The sequence below is a fragment of the Micrasema longulum genome, unplaced genomic scaffold (assembly GCF_059751315.1).
Source record: "Micrasema longulum isolate JH-2025_06_02 unplaced genomic scaffold, ASM5975131v1 h1tg000331l, whole genome shotgun sequence".
NCBI classification, from domain to species: Eukaryota; Metazoa; Arthropoda; class Insecta; order Trichoptera; family Brachycentridae; genus Micrasema; species Micrasema longulum.
Genome location: NW_028277535.1, coordinates 2,453,926 through 2,477,463, shown reverse-complemented (window position 1 = coordinate 2,477,463; position 23,538 = coordinate 2,453,926). Strand labels below are relative to the sequence as shown.

At 30.8% G+C, this 23,538-nt stretch overlaps 1 protein-coding gene across 1 annotated transcript in view; it reads left to right on the top strand.

The window, feature by feature from the left end:
* Positions 1 to 23,538, top strand: part of Camta (Calmodulin-binding transcription activator) — a 272,872-nt gene that overhangs the window by 15,938 nt on the left and 233,396 nt on the right. The gene's annotated exons all lie outside the window — the stretch shown is intronic.

Here is a 23,538-nt window from a genome sequence, read left to right as displayed (position 1 = left end):
TATAAATATGTATTGCACTCTAAACTTTTTTGAATAAATTAGTTCTAAATATTAAGCAAATAATTGCAAGGTTCATAAATTTATATTTGTAAGAAATATTAATGTTAAATCAATCACACCTAATAACTACTTAAAAAAATAATTAAATTTTTAATAATTATAAAAAAAATAATTAGGATATTAATAAAAGAAAATAAAAGTTACATATTGGTGCCAAGAAAAAGTCGCGGAGAGAAATATAAATCAATTACTAAATTGTGCTTGGCCAGTATATTTTAATTTTTCTTATATATAGTATATTGTAGAAACATTTTTTAATTTTTGAAAAGCATCCAACGAAAGCGCGGAAATTTACGCTAATACTTCGCGAAAATTTTTATTGCTCAAAATATAAAAAAATATTTTATATACGGTTAACTAATGTAATAGTATTTTACTAAACTAACATGTTGTTTTTACATTAATTTAATTAAAAACAGCTAGCAGTTTGATTCGGAATCTGGTGAGTTTCAAACTTCTTGTTTGAGTCGTTTATCTCTGAAGAATAACAAAACTTTGGAGAATTTCAGCTATCAATCTCTGAAAACTTCAATTTGTGAAATGGTTGCGTTATTATGAGTATTTTATGTTTGATTATTATTAGTTCCCGTGGAGGCTTTTAGTTAATGAAGTAAGCTACACAGTGAAGCTAGTACAGCAAATAATATAAACATGCAGTATAGAGTATAAAGTCTGACCTGATTTCGCTGTGGCATTAAATCAATAAACAATTCATGTCTGGGCTTTTCTCACACGAACGTTATCATCGTTCATTTTGTAAACGCGCTTTTGTTTGAAAAGGGCTGAAGCTCATCGTTTTTTCAATACAATCCGTTAAATTTTTATCGTTACTATCTATAAATACCGTAAATATCTCTTTACTTCGTACCATCGACGAAAGTTCACGTTTTAATCGTTTTTAAACTATGAAAGATAATTTAATTGCAATTGAGAGGGAATATTTTTTCAGAAGAGAATATGGAAGTCCAGGCATTAACAGGGCTAACATTCCATATTCTTTATATAAACTTTGTTGCAATGAATTTAAATCTAAATAACTCCCTAGGGATAAATTCCAGCTTTTATACAAGCATTTGGACATACTCAGAACATTCAGTAAGTTTAGTGGATAATGTTTCGTTAATATTCATCAAACAATGCGCCTTTTTGTAGATCAGATATTTAGAAATGTGCGTCCTTACAACGTTTGTTCTTTTTTATGTTGACTACTTTTCAAGATATGACTTGTTAATGCTTGGCAAAATAATCAATTTTAAAAGAAAAATATCCGGATTCCAAAAAAATGTAGCGAGAGCTTGGAAAATATACTATTGTAGGTTTTAATTTATTTATTCATATTTTTTTCTTACCAACTATAATTAATCATTAAAATAATGTGACCTTACTGGGGTTACTCGTGGCGAGGACACTTAACAGTATGCTTTTTTTTTTTTTTTTTTACATTTGAGAATAAACAAAGAAGACTAACTTAATAAACAGAGATAATTAACAAAATATTCACAGTTTTAAAAACTAGATATATATGTTCATCTATATTATTTATATTACAAAACGTACAATGAAAATAACAAAAACCTAACATAAGCTAAACACTTGTGGAGCGGTTGATTCAATATTGATTTGGGCGAATGAGACAATTCATTTTACTTCTACCTAGCCCCACTATCCATTTTTTATAACCTTTTTAAACATTTTCTCGTTACTAATTGTTTTAATAAATAGTGGAAGTAGGTTATAGATAACTGTAGACAAAAAATGTTTGTCAATATATACATGGTACACATATTATTTTTCTTACGTATTACTATATTATTTTTACAAGTTCTTATTCTTAGAGCTCTGTTCTGAAGAACTTGTATTTCCGAGATCTGATTTTTGCTGGCAAAACCCCATATGCATGATAAATAAGATAGGAGGGAATGAATCATAGCGTAGTGGACGGCAAACAAAATGGAATGAGGAAGCAAGCCTCCAAATCTATACAATACGCCAGTTACGGGTGCTATTTTTGATTTTACATGCTCAAATTGGTAGCTCCATGAAAGTTTGGAGTCAATAAATAGTCCCAAGTATTTAGTTACATTGGTCTTTTCAATATAGCCAGTTCCGAGAGAAATATTGATATTTAAGTCCTGTTTGTTCTCAAAAATCATGTAACATGTTTTTTTAACACTCAAACTTAATTTATTTAATCTCATCCAGTCAGCTAGACTATTGAAATCTGTCTCCATTATATTTTCGAGTTCTTTCAGGTTACGATTATGGTAGAAAATAACAGTATCGTCTGCATACAATTAAACAGTACCCCTTAGACCCCACTTAGTAATGTCATTAATATATATGAGGAACAAGAGTGGACCAAGGATTGACACCTGCGGAACTCCACAAGTTATCCTACCTAGATCACTGGATTCTTTTTCAACTTGAACCGCACAATATATGTCAGTAAGATAATTTTGAAATGTTTCCAGAAGTGTGCCAGTTATGCCCAAATGTTCTAGTTTACTCAATAAAATCTCATGGTCCACCGTATTAAAAGCCTTTTTTATTGTGTTTATTATTTACATATGTTCAATTGACATAACATGACAATTAGTATTTTATTTAAAATTCATCAATGTTAATTTTCTTAATACTGGTATTTTAACATTGGTGTAGAACTAATTTATCGTTGGCCTGTGGTGCAGATGGTCAGTGCATAGCTTACCATGGAATAGGTGCGATTCCCGATATGATTGCCATGAAATATTTATTCAAAAATGTGTTTTTACACTACAATATTTCATAGTCCCTGGACTGGCACCTGTAGCGTAAGACTGATCATCTTACCTTCAAATTAAAAAAAATATGATCAAGATACGCTGCGATTGGTGTACCAATGCAGGGCAACACTCGACTATCACCGACTGTTGCCTGCTAGTGCCATGCCATGAAATTTGACCCTTTTGGGCCTCGCTTTATCGGTCCTGCGGGCCTCAGTTGAATTATTACAATTTCGGGCACTGTGACATTTCACACTTTTATTTATTTAACTTTTTGTACATAATGTTATTTGTGAATTGGCGGGCTTTTTGCCAAACGGCAATTTCTTCCAACCAACCAATAAAATAAAAGTTTTATTTTTATAATTCAAGTAACAGAACATATTCAATAGAAAAAAAATAATAAAAATTTAAAATGTATAAAAATAGAAATAAACGTATTTGTTTATAAATTACCTTAAATCAAAACTATTATTTAATGGGAAAAAGGAAAAAAGAGGAAAGAAGAAAAAGGAAAGGAGGAGAGATTAAGGAAGAGAAAGGAGATGTTTCTTCAGACGTGATTTAAACAGAGATAATGTAGTAACATTTTTGATGGTGGATGGGAGATGATTCCACAGTCGAGCCGCATGGACACTATATGAGTTAGAGAAGAAAGAGGAATTGTGTATGGGTATTAAGAGAGTGCCTTGAGAGTGAGAACGAAGAGGTTAACCATGAACTGATAAGCGTTGAAATTTTTTCACGCAGGTATATAGGAGCGTTAGGACTATGAAGTACATTAAACAGAAGTGAGAGAGAGTGATAGTCTCTCCGCTGTCTAATTTTGAGCCATTTCAGTTGCCTACGATAATCAGAAATGTGGTCATATTTCCTAAGACCAAAAATGTACCTTATGCATGTATTCTGAAGTCGTTCAAGTTTATCGAGTTGCTCACAGCTTAAATCAGTCATGGAAACATCAGCGTAGTCTAGAATGGGTAGTAGTAATGCTTGTACAAGAATGCATTTAGTACTAATGGGTAAGAATTTTTGCAACCTTCTAAGTGAGTGTAGACTGAAAAATATTTTGCGGCTTAATTCATTAGTATGAGCTCGCCAGCAGAGATGTTCATCCATTTGTACACTTTTGAGCTTCACCATTCATTTTTTGCTGTTAGAAGCATTCTAAATATAATAATGAACCGGGAATGTGGTTCCGTAGCTGGTGTCGCGGACCCAGAGATCAGAGGTCCGAGCTTCGCACCACGCTCTACTACAACTTGGTTCTCATTTTCTAATAAATAAATAGTTTGGGTAAATCATAAGAACACAAATATTTACTTAAAAATATATATATATATAATAATAATCTGGCACTCAGAATAACACTTCAAAAACCACAGTTATAATGCATTAAATATCCCGGCGGCCTCCATGGTGACGTGGTAAAGACTCTTTACTCGCGCATGGAAGGTTCCGGGTTTGATTCCTGGTGAAAACACAAAAATTAAATGTGATTACAGCAACTTTTTCTGCCTGTCTGTTATCATTACAATTCATCAAAAACCAAGTCTTATATATGTATATAGATTAAGGTATTATTTTACAAGCAAAATAAAAACATTACAATATTCTGCCATCTAGAGGCCGATTTGTGTAACGTTAAACCAAAATTTTATCCAATATATGAACCGAAATGTACACTTTCAACTTGCTTACGAAACTTTGGGTTTCGGAAGAACATATACTAAAAAAAAAAATTCAGCGGGCAAAATAAGCCCGTACAGGACAGATGCAATCAATAATTTCTAGAGTAGGTAATAAACGCTTCAATTATTGCGATGAAATAAAAAAAAAAAGTTTCCGTAATAAACATGTGCTATTAACACAACAGTTTCTCAATCGATAAGTTTTTATGAAAAAAAAATTAGAGCACGTAAAAAAAAGTAAAATAGGTAATAATAAATACATAATATTATTTTTGTTTTATACTAAATCATCTAATGTTTGAATTGATATTTCTAAACACGCAGTAGGTTTAAATCAATAATACCGAAGTATTTTATTGGCACGCTCAGGCTGGGTTCATAAAGATAAAATATTTGATTAAGGGTCTGTTTTGTGAAATTCTTAAAATATTAGTTAAGTTTCTTTGATAATAAATCTAATAACTAGTACGAAACCGCCGGAGATTGAATTTAAGTAATCAACGTTTTTTGGTTAAACATTTATATTGGAAAAAGTTTCGTTAAAATTTCAAAATACACAATTCTTGTGATGTCTCCACTTAAATTAAAAATAAATTGATGCTTAAGCATTTGTTTTAAAGGTGTTCATTTATTTCACAAAAGGCTCTTTTTACACGTACGATATGCACAAAAAACTTTAATAAAAATTATCTAAAGAGTCCCAATCAGAACTAGCTCCCTCGGTATATTTAAAAATCTTAATGTAAAATCTACAAAACAACTTTATGTAAAAGCTTTGTTACTGTAAGCACGTAAACATTATTCTTTACCTTCCGTTACAAATACAAGAGTTACTAGATACTCCACCCTGATGCTGCAAAAAAAATAAAAAAAATACAGCCTTCGGTCAAAGAGGATTGGCCTACTACTCGGTTAAAGTGTACAATCTACTTCCATTATCCATTTGGACAATTAATAAGTTTTCACAATATAAAATTGCTACTAAAAAATGGATAGTCGAGGTGAGTTGCGCACGTATCGATGAGTGGATCAAGCCAAATAGGTAAAATATTTGTATGTGTATGAAATTTGTTCTATTGGTCTGTATAAATTGGTTACGTTTTTTATGACTATTTAAGTTTTTTATTGTTTATTATGTTAATGATAATTAGGTTAATTGGATTAATTACGTTTTTTTTATTGTTAATATTATGTTAACTTTGTTTAATAGCAAATCTTAGGCATGTTTCCCTCGGCGCGGGACACCCCAGTGAGGGAACATTATTCTGTATAAAAAAAGAATACAAACAATGTAAAAGTATAAATAAATAAAATAAACAAATATTAAAAGAACAAGGAAGAATCCTTCACCTATTACTTTTTCCTTACGCAAACCACTCTGCATTTAGTAAGAAAAGAGCGATGTAGGGGATTCCAAATAGGATAATAATATACCCATTGTGAAATCAACGCTCATTTGTATTTTAATTTTATCTTTGAACCGTTTTATTTTGAACCCGTGTAAAAAGTGATTCCGGTGTATACCTGTAAATTTTTTTAAAATTGAAACGCATTTAAAATTATTGTCATATTTTCAAATGGTATCAACTTAATTAGCATCATTTTAAATATGTTATTTAAATACATCTGTAAACTTATTTCAACCAGAGATCCCATGGCTATATAGGTTGAATCCTTCTATATCACAACTTGGCGGCCACTGTGGTGTAGTGGTTAAGACGCTTGACTCATACATGGAAGGTTCCGGGTTCGATTCCCGGTGAGAAAACAAAAATCTAATGTGATTTTTCTTTGGCCTGGATGTTCTGTGATGTAATTCACCACTGTCATTTTGCTTCCAAGCCCGTTGAAGGAAATATGACCTGTCATTGGCTGGTTTAACATAGGCAAAATGGTGAATGTTAAACAGTGTGTAAAGTAGTCACTTAAAGCCCTGTAGATGCCTAGACTTCCATATTCCCTTTTCTAAGGTATTCTCCATCCCTGTTGTAATTTGTTAAATTGTTTATCATTTGTAAAAGTCAAAAATATTCCAACTGTTGTGTAGATTCGATTTTTCTATCTTTTCACAAAGGTGCTATTATCTCAGTTTTACTTTTCTATGGCTGGCTGCTTTCTGCATAACTTTGTTTAATTATGAGTCAATTTTAAATGCATATAATGATCCGTTTCCGTCAGAACTTCCAAATAAATAGTATATTAAAACACTCTTCTGCTGAAATGCAATGTTCTGTTAAAAAAATTAGTCAATACATCGGTTCGAGATTTGCAACCACTAACATACGGAACCTAAATTTTTATTCATATAAATTGAATCAAGACTAAAAATCCTAAAATATTTTGAATTTGAAAACATCGAGACAAGTATAACATATTTTTTTAGTGAACATTTTTGTAACTAATTTAGTTAATATTTTTTTGCTTATATCGTAATGAAATGTCAAGTTATATGTCAAATAGTAGTTGGGTAATTTAGTGATTGATTTCTCTAAAGTGTTATTTGTCCTCAATCAATCAATGTAAAAAATATTTGTTTTTACTGTTTGGCGTGTTTCTGGTCGACATTTTTCTCGTTTGGGTTAGTTTGTAAACAAAGCATTAGATTAAATTTATTTCGTGCGTTTCGCGAAGAAATATTTGACCTTTTTTTTGCTTTTTTAATTGGCTAATGCTAAAGGACTTTAATTTTAAGGCACCTTTACTAGGCAATAGATTATGTCTTTTTTTTTTTTTAATCTTGGGTTTTATTTTTCTTCAGCTTAAAATAAGCAATATTTTTACAATATAACTAGCTGAACCCGGCCACGCTTTGGTGTAGCTTAGTATGATATTAATTATTAGGGGAGAAAATAAAAATTGTTTTGCAACTATACATTTACCGAGAAAACACATGGCTTAATTTAAAATCTTTTTTTGCGTTGCTGGGACTATGTTGTAGAATATAAGGAAAGAAAATTGTTACTTTGGATAAAATTGATAAAATGGCAGCACATATTTTATTATATATTTTATTTACACACGCATTTACAATAAACATAAAAAATAAAACAGAGAATTAAAAATAATAATAATGACATAGTAATAAAATACATATTAATAGTAAGAATAGTAAACAAAAAATCCCACAAAGGCATGGCCTGCGTAGGTATACAAGATATGTTTATGAATTTTTTGCTCCTATCATAAATAGACAGGTATATTTCTTTGTGTAATATAAAAAAGAAAAAATAAATGTATTCTTTAAAAAACTAGGTGCTTTTTTTAAAATTTTTAGTAATCAAAGAAAATAAAATAAAAAACATAAAAATGTTTCCTTATTTTTAGTCTTCTTTAGTTTCTTTGAGTCTTTCTCATTTTTGACTTTATTTATGTACTTATGTTACACGCTGCACTTGAATGTATTGCTTATAAATGTAAAAGCCAAATATACATTGCAATTTACAGCATTAGTCCTTTTAAATCCAAGCCTCATATATATTGAAAGGTTATTTGATTCTGGATTAATTTTCAAAGCCTTTCTAATGTGACATATATATTTCCATATCACTTACTTTAAACTCTTTTGTGGAGGCGCCTATTGCCGGGGTCACCAGTTTTGTTGGTCACCAATTGTCGACTATACTATTGTCTCTGTAGGAAGGTCGACCAGCGTGTATTCGCTACGCGGAGATGTTTCATTCCTGCACTTCAGGCTAAAATGCGGTGTAGGGAGCCGGCTGAAGTCCTACGTGCAACATATCACGTGTGGCCTTCAATTAGCGAGATATTTTGTAGAATATTTGACTAATAAAATAGAATACTGAAGGTGAGGTTGTATGAATATTTTATGTAACGACAGTAATTTAGATAGGATAGGAGATAGATAAGATAGGAGATAGGAAGATGTAGATCTTGGATCTTGGTAGTAGTCGTCGGGCCAACCTGTCGTATTTGTTGTCTATGCTCGACGGTTGGCGGTACCCACTTCTGAGGCACTCCACGTTATTATATTTATTAAAGTTATATCAAATGATTTATTAACGTTTAATCCTTTTATCTAAATTAATTATTTGATAGCGTGAAATGAACCGATCTCTATGTTTTATATAAATTAATGTTAATCTTGTTAACAGTATAATAATTTATTTACCGACTCAAGTTCGCGGCTGCCATCAATCACCGAAGAGAATTGAAAAGATACCGCCCCCGTTCTAGTCTTGAGGCGGTCCTAAGGCAGAAACTGGTTAGATAATTTAACACGAGAATATTCATCCCTCGGTGTTATTTACATTGAACGGGAACAACATCACTTGACTTGCAGATTTATTTACTTATGAAGAAAACTAGAACTTTACACTGATACTCCTATACAAGGTTAAAGGATTAATTAATTCCACCCTTAGTTACTGCTTGGATCATAATGTGTTTTCGCCAACTTTGAACGACTCGAAAAAATCGTCTGTTAAACTTTTTTTGAAGCATCGCCTTGGGATATTATCTGTTGCCATTCATTTTTAAACATGTACTTCTTTGAAAATTCGCCTTTTTATTTAATATTAATTAAAATACGGTGGAATCTTTTGTGGTGAAACCTTTCGAAAAATGTTCAAATCGAACACAATTTGAATATAAACCAACGGCAGTACAAGAAAAATAACGAATAGCATTTTGCGAGAAGATAGAAAGGGGTAAAAAGCGTCAAAATTGTTTGCCGAAAATCTCTTTCTAACAAACTGGGAATTGAAGACCTTGTCTTGAGAACAGCAAATGTCCATTTTGATTTCATTTGATTTTTAAATTATCTGCCCATGACTCCATACAATAGTTTTTCCTCAAAATGATATGTTCCTTAAATTAATGAATTAACCACATTAAATTCAATGTTTTTAATTTTTCGGTGTATCTTTATCGTAAAATAATGTTTTATTTTAACAATTTATGAATGACTGAATTTTGCACAGTTTTCACTAAAAACAACGAATTTCCAAAATGTTCTTACTATTTTAGTTAAAAATTTAATTAAAGAATAATATTTGTGACACTTTTGTTCTATATAATGCTTAAAATGAGTGCTATGAGTCGGCTGGTGAAGATTTGGAAGAATCGCAGTATAACCATTAACACCAAAAAGAGACAGATGAAGGCCTTGGTTTTCTCAGTGTTCATGTACGGTGTGGAGTGTTAGACACTGATGGAATCTGAAAAGAAAAAAATCGAAGCTTTCGTTATGTGGTGTTGGCGGTAAATGCTGCGGATTCCGTGGACGGTCAGATAGACGAATGCATATTTATTCACTCCAGGAGCCGGACACAGGAGAAAGACTAACATCTATTTGCGAGAAAAGAGTCCTGCAGTTCTTTGGACATATTTCCAGGGTGAACTCTGATAGTTTGGAGAAAACTATTCTGGGAAGTTTCAAAGAGATAAGGTCGCGTGGACGTCAACCGACAAGACGGAGGGGAATATTTACTGAATTATCAGAATCATCACTGACGAATGCCTATAGAAGAGCACAAGACTTGGCGGCCTCCGTGGTGTAGTGGTCAAGACGCTTAATTCACGCACGGAAGGTTCCGGGTTTGATTCCCGGTGAGAACACAAAAATTAAAATGTGATTTTCCTCAAGCCTGGGTGCTCTGTGATGTAATTCACCACTGTAATTAGGCCTCCTGGCCTGTTGTGGTGCAAAAAAAAATGTAAAAAAAATAATGTAAATGACTGTTACGGATGGAGGGAGTCTGTCCACAGACGAGCCATGCCTGGAGTCAGGTGTAATCACCATCCTCAGACATGAGGCGCGGATAGAAAAGAGAGAGAGAGTACTTGAAATAAACGTCTATCATTTTCGTTCATTACAAAATATACTTAGTATAACTGCTGCAGACTGTTTAAACACTCTCACGAAAAAATGTCAGTTTGGGACATTTAAGGTTTTTAAAACAAGGTCTTCAATTGTTATAGGTACGGGTTTATTACGTTTGTGTATTTTAAACAATAAAAAGTGCTAAAATTATATACTCTACTCTTTACGTTTCTACATTTATTCCAACCAACTTTAATTAACCAGTCCTGATGATTTTTATTAAGCTCCGTATACTTTATTCATAGCAGTTTTACGCTGTTAATTTCCTTGCCGCGCGTACCTAGAACAACCATAGGATTTAATTATTAATATAATCACAAAGGAGCCGTACTTCCTAGGCCCATTTCAGCGGGGAAATACTCTAATGGGCCATTTCAAGTTGTGGCCGAAGTTTTGTGATGAAACGTCTTTGTTTTGAAGTCATTTAGCGAGCACATAACGCGTTGTGTACTTAACTTTGCTGTTCTTCTCAGGTTCTCACGTCTCTCGTCCATTTTACTAAATGTTCCCTCATCTATCAGGAGTTACAGTGAATGGGGAATTCCGGGAAGGAAAGTGACACGCGTGGCAACACTGAATGGGCCGTGCGATTCGGAACTTTTCTGTTTATTTTACTGTATACAGTTCAAACTAAAATGATATTTTTGTTGTTTTCATGACCACGTTTTTTTCTTCTGTGCGTAGGGTTTTTAGTTAAAATTTCAGCTCGATTGATAACTTACCCGGCGTCAATGAACCTAGGTGTAAGACACCCAGCACATTTTTAATCGCTCACTTCTTACATAATTGACATCGTCGCATCCCCTTCCATTAGGTAGCTGGAGTTAAAAGACTGACGTAACGATAGCTTGCTTTGTTTTAGTAGTTCCTTGCGTGTGGGCATAGGTGAGTGCAAAGTGCGTTCTGGTGGCTCATACCTGGGTTCATAGTTCGTGTAACATTTTCGGGAACATGTAATAAAGAAAGAGTTAAGTGTTTTTTTTCTATCATATTTATTTATTTATTTATTTATTTATTTATTTATTTATTTATTCATTTATTCATTTATTTATTTATATACGGCATTTCTGCCATTTACATATATGTGGTATAAAGAGTGCTTAAAAATAAAAATATTTTTAAAAAATCGAGTATGAAATATTAATATACTCGTACTATACACATTATTAATTACTTGAAATACATATATATTTTAAAGAAATTATACAATAACAAAATACATTAATCAATGCACGAAACTTCGTTAATTTTGTTATTTTTTCATTTGTGTCTACGTGAATTCTTTCTTAAAAGTATGTTTTTATTTGAATCTCAATTAATTTACTTTTTTTTTTAAATTTTGAAAGAAACTTTTTGTTTTTCTCTTTTACTCATAGTTTTATAATTTATTGAATAAATGTGTAATTAAAAATATTGTTTTTATAAAAAAAAATATTGGTGTTCCACTCCCGGTTCATTCACTGCGTTGTGTAAAAGAAATTCATTTACTGCAGGTTAAAATATCCAATAAGAACATCAATTGCTTGAGCAATAAAACATCTTAAATTTTGATAAAAAATCCTTGGTTAAATTTTACATTGTTTTATTAAACCAACCAAGTATACATTTAATTTGTCTCTGCTGGGAGAAGCATGAACTTCTACTGATTTGAGCGTCAGGAAAAAGGTCAGAATTAAGTAATCAGGTTGTGGTCCTGTGGCTAGTGTCTCGGACTAACGGACCAAAGTTCCGTGGTTCGAATCCCATTTTATTCCAACTCGATTCCATTTCCTAATAGTGAGTTATTTGCAACTCGTTGAAAATGGCCCTCAAAATTAAATATTTGGGTAAATCAAAAGAACGCAATTTTTTTTTTATTGAAAAAAAAATAAGTAAGACTCCCAGTAGTTTAACGGTGGGTAAACGTTACTTCGTACATCGGGTAGTGCTGTATCCTGAATCAAATTCTGTCGTCTGGCTGAAGCCACCCATAGTTTTTCCATTTTTGATGGGTTAAATGTTAGTCTGTTAGCTATTCAGTTTCCTATTTTTTCAACGCATTCATCAATTAAATTAACAATGACACTTCTCTTGTCTGGTTTATAAAAAAAAGTATGTTTATCATCTGCATAGCAGTAAGACCACAATCCAATCAAATTTAGTATAAAGGAGATAGAGAAGTGGTCCGAGTACTGACCCCCGAGGCACCCCAGTAGACACTTTAAAGTTGGGTGAACACAACTGCATATCCTGAAACACAACTGCATATTCTCTATTTTTAAGATATGAACTGTACCACATATGTGCTTGATCACGGATGCCATAAGTTTTCTCCAGACGTTTAAGTAAAATATTATGGTCTACATTATAAAATGCCGCACTCATGTCCAAAAGAGCCACCAACACCAGATGACCAGAAAACTTATGTTACTGAATGTTCTATAGCGTGTTGAGTATTGATTTTATCCAGGTCATAAAATAGTAATGCGATTTTTAAATAGGACATGTTTTTGTCTCCCTCGCAATAACGGTGTATCTAGATAAACATCTTTATTCCGCTAGGATAAAATTCAAATCTTGGCTAAAAATCTAAATTATTGGGTAAAAGAAAGCGAAGTCTAAGCCGTATACGTAATATATTATACTAATTTAAACATTCGTTTTTATTTTCAAAGATGTAAAATGCTCTTCAACCATAAATATGATAATTATTGAAACAAGATTATTCCTTTTTATGTAAAAATTAATTGCAATGAAGTTGGATACTTGTTTTGAAGTTTGGTCTTCTGACCACGTGTTGGAAAAGCCTTAATGTTAAAAGCTCTTTCTTATTAAATTAACATAAGAAAAGACGAGACGGAAAAGAGCAATAATGATTCAGACTGTAAAGAATTATTAAGTTATTCTTTGTATTCCGAGCGTCAAGTATTTTGAAGGCGAAGTTACCAATTCGGTTTTTGAAGTGTAATTTCTTTAGCTAATATTCTGCTTTACAAAATTTATTTCAAATTGCGTGCAAATATGAAATGTTACATACAAAGATATATGTATATTTGCGCTGAATTTTGGTTCGTAATCAATACTGTTATTATAAATGGGAATGGGGGTTTATTTATTTGTGTGTTTCCTTTACGTCTCAACGGAGAGACTGATTCACTTATTTTTGTATAGGGTTAGCCAGAGAGGTGAGAAGTAAAATTGTGTACTTATTTTTTATCCCAAATTTAAAAAAATACAATTTAAAAAAAAATCTTAACAATGAGCAAATTGTTTGAAAATCAGTAGGCGGTAATGTGGGATGTCAAAAAGAATTGTAATATCCGTAGCTTTATTTTATTCTATTTTAATACAACACTTGTACAAACGTTTATTAAAAAATACAACAATGACATTCATCAGATATTTTCATAATGATTGAAACTCGCACTAGCCGATTCCTTTAAAAATGAATAATGCTAAAAATGCGAACGCCACATGTCCTATGTTATAAATAATATGTAACGGTATCTTATCAAAGAATAATAGTCCTTCGGAAATAATGTTCCAAATACTAGTTTTCAAATAGAGAATCTTCAAATAATATTGATTTATAATCTGCAAACTTGTTTAGTGCTAAAAAGCTGACTTGGGTTAAAGATGTAAAATTAATATAGTGTACTTTTTTTGTATGGAGAATAAGCTGAGGTATTCGGCCAGTTTTATCGTTTACTGAGAACGGGCTGGGCACTGGGCGTACTTCATAGATATTTTTTTGTAGGAAGATATAAACGACGGTGGTGATTTACAAAAAACAACAAGTATTTGATTTATTTTCCCATAAACATAGTTAATAACGAAAATATTACAATCGAAAGTCAAATATAGTAGAATACTGTGCATAATCGCTTGTTTGGACGACTCGCCCTTGCTGATTAAGTTAGGCTACAATCTTATGTGGCTCAGTACGTTTTATAAATATAATTTAATTGAATTAAAGGAATTGAATATGATGGAGTTTTTTGTGAATAAAATATAAGTTATTTTATATCGAAAATCTATTTATCTAAACATAAAAATTCACTTCTAATTATGAGAGAAATATTTTATCAATATATGTTTAAAATATATAATGCTGTATCTTGAAGAAATGTTATAATTGATGAAAAATATAATAATAATACATTCGAGGCGAATTGTGGTTCCGTGGGTAGTGATGTCTTTCTAATATGACGTGAGCGAAACCGCGGGTATTATACTATAAAAATAAGGTTTTTCCATCAGTATTCTACGTCATATTTTTGTTTTGTAAAAAAAAAACTAGATATTCAATTACGTAATAAGTAAACGTGGATTTCATGAGCAGGCCTGCTTGAAAAGGTATTCAAAGGGTTGCATTAACGTTCTGAAACAACATTTTTTTTTAAAGTTAGTCTAGTTTAATCAACATTACCACCGTACGTGGTTTTTTTTTGTCAGTACAAACAAAGTTCCAAGGTTCTTTCCCTTATTAGATTTACCTTAAACTGGATAACGTACACAGTTTTATCTCTCATTTTCACATACCTTCTAATCGAAATAGGGGTTCTTAAAACGTTCCCTTTACTAAAAAAAAATACTGAAATCTTGTTATGTGACTAAAATGTTTTAGAATTCAAAATGTTTGAAACCCTTTTTTAAACGGGTTTCGTTTTAAACGTATCGTTAATATTCTAGGAAAATTAATTAATTTTGTTACAAAAGTAAATCAATTCCTTTAATGGATTTTTTTTACTATAACAATATGTTTTTTTTGTAAAATTAATTATATCTTCTTTCTCATCTAAATCTTTTTTACTATAATGTTTAACAAAGCTCTTTTTAACCGTTTATTATTTTTAAATGTATTAAAAAATTATAAGTTATTATAACTTTAACTTTATTTTTTTTTTTTTTTCGCATTTTATGAAATATAGCGCGCTCACTATAAAAACGATTATTCTATGTTTTTAAGCCCCAAAACTATATTTATGTATGTAATATCAATACTTTTCTGAAATCAGTTTTAAAAATAAATTATTTAAATATAACGTTTTCTTGATTGTCCTAATGTTTCTATTTGGTAAGAGATGTCAATTATCTATATTTTAATAAAATTAGCTTGTTTTTACATAAAAATGATTGTAGTTCAATTGAAAAGATATCCAATTACAATTGCATAAAAAAATAGTAATTCTCACAGTTTTAAGAAGGTTTAATACATAGAATTAAGAATAGTCTAGAAACCGCATACGCACATCAAACAGAAGGCGACTAAACTAATACAAGTAGTTTTACGTTTTGACCCATTAGTTTCTTTCTAGACGTCGCTCAGTACGCAACTCCCGATTTGAATTTAGCTATGACATATTATGTCGTTTTTAAGAGTAGAAATGCTGCTGGGATCAACAAAAAACAGGATGGGATCACATTTTATGTGAAGGTAGCAAATGCATGTGTAAGTACCAAATGCATTACTCAAAATTTTTATTCTTTTTCCACCTGTCATATTGTCAAAGAAAACAAAATAGATATTTTGTTAGTGTTGCCAGGGTAGTCAATTTTTTTAAGCTACGTTTTATTAATAGGAACGTTGGTTTTAATTGATTTACTGGAATTTTAGCTTCCTTGCTGATGAGAGAAGGAAAACAGAGTGAATAAAAATAATACAAAGAGTACGGCGAGATGAGTTTCGGAAACTAACAAAACGAACCATAATTTGCTCAGTGCATTTTAAGGAGAAATCTTTTTATGGTACAAAAGGTCATTTATCTAAACGTAAAACTCTAATGATTGGTTTTGTTTCTAAAAGACAATACTACAAAAAGCTTACTCAACAAAGGGGAAATAAAAATATCGGATAGACTGTATTGATATGTTCTTATTAAAAATGTATTATTTATAGGAATAAGGAAATTGGTACAAAGTTTTTTTTTACTCTTCATTCGAAAAAAATCGTTGATGTCTTTCTCTCGAAAATAATTAAAATGGCTTTCTTTTGGACAGGGCAAAAACTTTCAATTTTTTTCTCTTTTAAACAACATTTTTCGAAACCCGGCACCTCGGTATCAATCTGGGAATTTCGTTTACAATCACTTTGCTCATCTAAGGAGAGAACTAACGAAAATTGGACCTCTCGGATTAAAAAACGCCGTGGTGGACATTTAACTGAAATTATCTTTAAAACATCAGATATTATTAAAAATGACATAAAAATATCCGTTTTATGTAAAATAAATTTTGTTTTATTTTTTAAGTTCAAAGTTTCTTATTTCAATTACTATTATTAAATCACCTTTACTTTTCTACTCTGTTGTGCCAATTAATGTTTTCGCGCGAACAATACAATTTTAGAGAAATCAACAAATTGTTTTTCTTTTAAATATAATTATCTTACATTTGTGTTATGGCTATATTTTTCGCGATCTGGCAAAATTACGCGGTGACTTTAAGTATGCGCGCGGTGGAAGTGGGGCAGAGTGGGGGGATTTTCGGACACAGTCCGATGTATTCAAATATGATTCTACGCTCCTTCTGGACTATTCTTAATTCTATGGTTTCATTTTACAAACCTTATTTTTCATGTGTTAAATTTGGAGAAGTGAAAAAGTTGAAATTTTTTTTGGTGTGGGCGATATTTAATCGAGTTATTTCACCTACTAGTAAGGAATCCAATATTATTGTATATCTGCAATTATTTGTAAATGCTCAAAGTATGGCAATGCTTATATTTTTTTACGACTGCTTAAATTTGAGATAAATTTGACATGTTTATACAATTAAATTTAAAGATAAACAATTTATTGCAATTCTTATGGCAATAAAAATATTCTGCACTAATACTACATACACTACATTATAAAAAAATCTAATTTAATACATTACGCCTGTTATTTTAATACTTAATTTATAAAACATTTCTTGTAATATTTTCTGTTATTTTATATTAACTGACAATTTTTATGTCATATTCTACTAAAATCAAATGTTTTTTGTACATTTCGTTGCTAAGCACAATAGTTTATAAAAGATAAGAATAATATGATTATTCTAACCTTTTATTAAACAAAACAATGCTGTTTGAAAAATTACGCACAAATTCAAAAATGGATACCCGGATTTGATATAATGATTTCTTTTGTAAATGTTTTCCTGCCTGTATAGGCATAAGTACCCAAAATGTTCTTGGTAATTCAACCCTTTGCCCTCCAAACACAAAAGAATGGTTGACTTTCCACCCCTACCTTTGAGTTCGGTAAAGTTAAGGGATCAAATATTTAACATTCCGTGTGTACTGAGGAAGGGTTACGGCTGGGCTGGTGCCCTTAAAAATACGACGGAGAAGACTTGCCCTTTACCCCTAAAACTAAGGGAGGCCTTACAGACTTTAGCACAATCACCTACATTCGGGCATACTTATGTTGTTTTAATTTTTTTGGTAAAATTATTTTGGTAAACAAACTTATTTAATAGAGCGTTTTTTTTGTTGATCTTCCTGTTTGGAGGATTTCCAGCTTGTCCATCTTTTGAGATGTTGTGCAATATAAAGAAGACTCGTGGTATCCATTTTTTAACCATGACCATACCAGTCTTTCCTTCGCTCTTTACTTGATCTTACAATATCCTCAGCCTCATATATCTCTCTTATTCTGGTGATCCTTTACGCAATATCTTGGGATTTTTCCTGCTGTCATCTTTAGTGTCTTCATCTCGAAAGTTCTCAATAACAGTTTGATCCTGACCTTGCTTTTACGCCATATGCTTTTTTTTATTATTGGTTTCACGCATACTTTGTATATTCTCATCGTACTCATAATGCTTATATCTTTACCGATATATTAAAAAATTTGAAAAATTCTCATATTTAATGCATTTGTCGTTTAAACGGCAGGGAAACTAAACGAAGGTAAAATAGTGACCTTTATTCAGAAGTAAATGTCACACTGTTATTTTGCTGTCGAATAAAAAAACAGGTCAAGAAATAGGAAAGGGTTTTCCAGTTAAATTGGAAACCGATTTAAATATTTGAATAAAGTTTATTATTAAAGCGCCCTTAAGAGGGTTTCAGCGAAGTTTGGTCTCAATCAACGGCCAGCACAGAATTTCAAGTGATTTTATACCACCCTTCTGTGGCGTGTTATATTCAAATTTTGCTTATTTTTTAAATGATTCATTTAATAAAATTTTCCAGAAGTTGCATTTTTATGTAAATGCTTTTGATACAGGGGGAAAAACTAATAAAGAAACGCTATTGGGTAGGCTTTAGAGGTAATAATTATCGATAGAATTTATGCGGGAATTAATAATTCATTTTAGCAGTAGAAGTGATTTATTCTAAAATATACATAAATTTTATAATTTATTGCAGTATTTATACGTATATATCAAGGTTACAATATTAAGTGGTCGAATGGCTTGAGCCCAAATTATGATACAATGGGAAGTAAACAAAGTTATCTTCTATTCTCTTCTCTATTCAGTAAAAATTAATTTTCTGCATGAACAGTTAAATATTTATATTTTTTATTTATGTATTTTTTTATTAATAAAACACATAATGCATAAGCAAGATATTATACTCTCAGGATCTTTAAAAACACCTCTTTTGGGACAGTACATAAAAATAAATCATTTTTGGGACAGTAAATAATAATAGTTAATACAATTAAAAATAGTAAGAAATCATAATATTTTAAACATAAAACACAGTATTATACACTATCTATATAAATTACATTTATAAATATCACTATGACTTTTCGCCAAACATCGTTGAGCGAAATTTATATACATCAAGTTTTAGGACTCCCTAGGGTTTGAAATCCAGTCTCTTGTCTACAAACATTTGGACAAATTCAAAATATTGAAATTGAACTGATGCCAAATACATCGCCCAGTTTAACTTAGTTGTGACTATATCTGTTGAAATCTGTTGAAAGGCAAATAAATTTTGTAATAAACTGATCTTCTTGTTGATGTCAGAAAAAAAAGTTACACAAACATGTTTTTTTTATATTAGTAATAACGATCAAATTGGCGTTTTATGACTAGACGAATAATTTCAGCATTATATTTAACATGCTCTGTTGTACATAATTGATTTTATTTTTACACGTGATAAGGTATTTTCACAAATCCGAAACAACATTGTCAGATATCAGAGTATAAAAAAAGTTTGTTTTCATAATTTTCGGGTCGAACGGGAACATACAAAAATGCAGTTGGCGTCAAGTTGCTTTGACGTCACTCGTCATGCCCAACGAATACGTTTTCAATAAACATTGCGTACACGTGTAGTGCGGTAAAGTAAAACGTGTCGTTTGTCCTATAGGGCGCGAAAGGTCTTGCTTTCTGGCAATTCCAAATATGCGTATTTCAAAACATAGAAAAAAATTCATCTGACGTCACGCAGTACAAATAATAATATTTGTACCATCGTACTGTTTTGCTTATTTAAAAATAATAATTTAAAATTTTATGATTTTATGAAGGTTAATCATGTTAGGGATAAATAAGATTTACATTTATTTATTAATTATTTTATTATTTCATAGAACCATCCAGTCAACAATAATTTACCACTGTTTTTAACTCTATGAGGGCAAGAGTCACGAGTTGAGTATTAATAATAAGGTTTAAAATTAGATCAAAGAAGTTTGTAAATAATAATATTACAATAAAATTAATAAAAAACACTTAGTGTTAACCACTTTTTTTGTGATAATGAATAACCACAAAGTAAGAGTAAGTGCTTCAAAAATAAATTATGTACATATTCAATTATGGTATGTGTACGTACGTATATAAGATGGTGTGTTTGTTTCTTTTTGTATGAGGGTGTGCTCAGGTGCGTATAAGTGTGTCCATCATTAAAAAGTATGTGGGAGTGAATCGCTGCCAGATAGAACGAGTCGTAATATATTTTAAATAAATTGAGTTGATAAGTAATATGTTTTATTTACTTTTGTCATTTTTTATTTAAAAAAATTGTTTCACTTTTTTTCTCAAATTGTTTAATTGACGACTTTTCATACGATATTTCATTTGCCTGCATTTTTATTTTATAGAATACTGAGCTCGAAATAATTATGAAATTTAATTTAATAATTTGCATATTTCCTCTCTCACAATAATTTTCCATCCCTGTCGAAAAACTGTCTTCTGTACGTTATAATTTTTATAAAGCTTTAAATTGACAAACTAAGCATTGAAATTCTCGATATGCATTCTGGGTTTGAATTTTTTTTTTATTGTCATACAATTTATATTTCCACTTTTGACGTGTCAGAACAACGACACGTCATAACACGTGTCAAACGTAAATTAACAAGTATTTTACGACGTACAATAACAAACATTCACGTTCTGTACATGCAGAATTATTATTCTTTCCAGAACAAAATTGCGTACATGGTTCGCAAAATTAAAATTGCAAAGTGTCAATCATGTGATTATTGAATATTTTACATTTTGCCTGTCATTCTGTCGATGAAAATTAAATTTTGTTCGGTTAATGGGGGTTGATTTTTCATTTAGGCGCATGGTAATAACAATTTATTAAAATCAATGAATTTTGCAACGTCGACAATTTTTATGTAAAAGTAGGTACTTTGTACAATAATGATGATTTTTTTTTGTATTTACCCTTGATATATTTTAGGGATTCATCACCAAAGCAGATAATATTACAATGATTGATTTACAAGTCATTAGTAAAATTATTGCATTGATAAATAGAAGGTTTATGGTAATACGGTTGTTTGTGCGGTTACAAGCTATGACTATACCCTGTCTGCGTAATTTATAAGTGTGTAAGCACTACAATTACTGATATGAATCATAAAAGTATAACGTTTGAATTCATTAATACTTCTAAGGGAATCTAATTTGTATTATATATTTTTTCAGCATTCACAAACTTTGTGGAATAACATTTTAAAGAAAATACTTTTTACGTAAATACCACATACGAATTTAGTATTATTACAACACAAGTATTTAGTTTCAGGTATTCTGAATTGCCCATAGTTAGATGTAGATATTTACTTCTACACCTGATGTTGGGTAATTCGGAAGACCCGAAACTAGTAATGTTTTCATAATATAAAACTCTTGTGCGGTATATATTTATACACAGTGTTTTATCTTAAGTATCTTATTTGTATTTTAGTTTGTTTTTATAGAAGTTTATTTAACGATTTCAAGGATTGGTTTTTTTATTAAAACAAGCGCGCGATTATTCGTTTTGGTTTTAATTCAGTTTAATAAATCAGTTTATGATATCACATATCTGTAATTAATATTTTCTTTATATTAAGAAACCTGTTGTCCTTAAGATGGATCGGCTGACCTGAATTCCTTTGATAATTTAATAGTTAAGGCATGTGGACAAATAAATTATATTTTAAAAGTATTCTTTAACATTTTCCAAAATGATCACCTAATAAAATAAAAAAAATACATAATGTTGCATTGTTTATAAATATATATATATATTTTTTTATTAAAATGAATATTTTTTATAATTTACCCAAATATTTCAATTTTGGTGGCCATTTCGACGAATTGTAAATAACTCACTATTAGAAAATGAAAATAAAGTTGGGGTTGAGTGGGGATTGAACCTCGGACCTCTGGCCCGTGAGTGGCACGGGACCACAATCCGACCCGATGTTTTTTAAAAATATAAATTGGTACCGCAGTGAAATTTTATTTTAATCATAAAAATTAAGTTGAAATAAAGCAAGTATTTCACCATCAAAACCTTATCATAGGATACTGTACTGGTATAGTACATGCAGTGTATCTCGATTGTCAATTACAGGGACGTGATCAGTCTTTCGTTAAATACACCAGTTTAGGAACAGTGAAATATTGCCAACAAACATCTCTCCACATATCTTTAAATGGTTACAACGACCGAGACGCGAGGGTCTGATCGGTAAATGCTACATTCTTTTTTTCAAAAATCCAGTAACTTAATATTTTTGAATATTTTAATTTTATTAATCAAGATTTTAATTGAACTTTGCTCTAATGCTTTCATTGTCCTTTTCACTGTACGTTTGGCATATATGAAGGGCTTATGTCGAATAATAGCATTATCTTTCATAACCAAGTTTATTACAGCGTAAAATCACCATATTAATAACTTTCCCGGAAATCGATGGGCAGATTTTTTATTTTATTTTATATTATTTGGGAAACCAATATTTCTACATACATTTTTATAGTAAACAACATATAAATTGTTTAAACTCAAAACCAATAAAAGATTTCCACAGATTGTTCAGAGTTAGTAAAGAAAATTGAATACATGTATGGTGTATACAACGAAATTTTTTTTCAATATTTTTTCAATGAGAAAAGAAAATATATACGAATTTAAATGTAAATTATAGTGGGCCGATAATGTATGAAGTTTTTTTAGACATCAAAGTGAAAGGGGTCTAAGAAGTAGCATTTTGGATCACATTGAACGTAGAAATTATTTAAACAAATATTCCATAAGTACTACTTTTAGCCCACAACCGAGGTTTGAAGTTTACAACTGTCTGCATATTTTGTTCATTATCTAAATTTATCAAATTATTTTTTGTTGGTAAAGATATATTTTAATCACATTACAAATTCGAACACATTTTAAAACTCCCGAAATGCTAAAAGTTTACACAATTTTTAATTGTTCAAAAGATTCCGCTGAACGCCTGGCTAATATTGACGAAAACAATGGCTCCTTAAAACAATGCTACCCATTATTTACAAAAACAAAGTGCAACTCACGTCTTGAGATGCTTATTAAATAAGGTTTCATGAACATTGCAAAATTTTATTGGACTGATTTTCTTACTTAAATACAAAATGACAGTTGGTTTAGGGCATAAAATTTACTTTTTCGAAAACTTCAAGCTCTGGTTGAGGGCCAAAGTAGAATCAAATATTTTTTGCATTCCGAGTAATCCAAAAGCCAACTTTTTAGGCCAATTTTATTTTAAAACACGGAAAAAAATTATATGTCTACCCTTATGTACATATTATAACAAAAAATAAGGGGTGGAGTTAGCACAGGGATGCATGAAAAGAGGATAAAAAGAAGAGGGGAGATGGACATACTTATTATAGTAGTGTCTATCGTCACAATATATATTCACAGGTCGCAGTGACGTCGGGAGCTTGAATAGCACTGACCCGCACCTCTAAGAATAAGTGT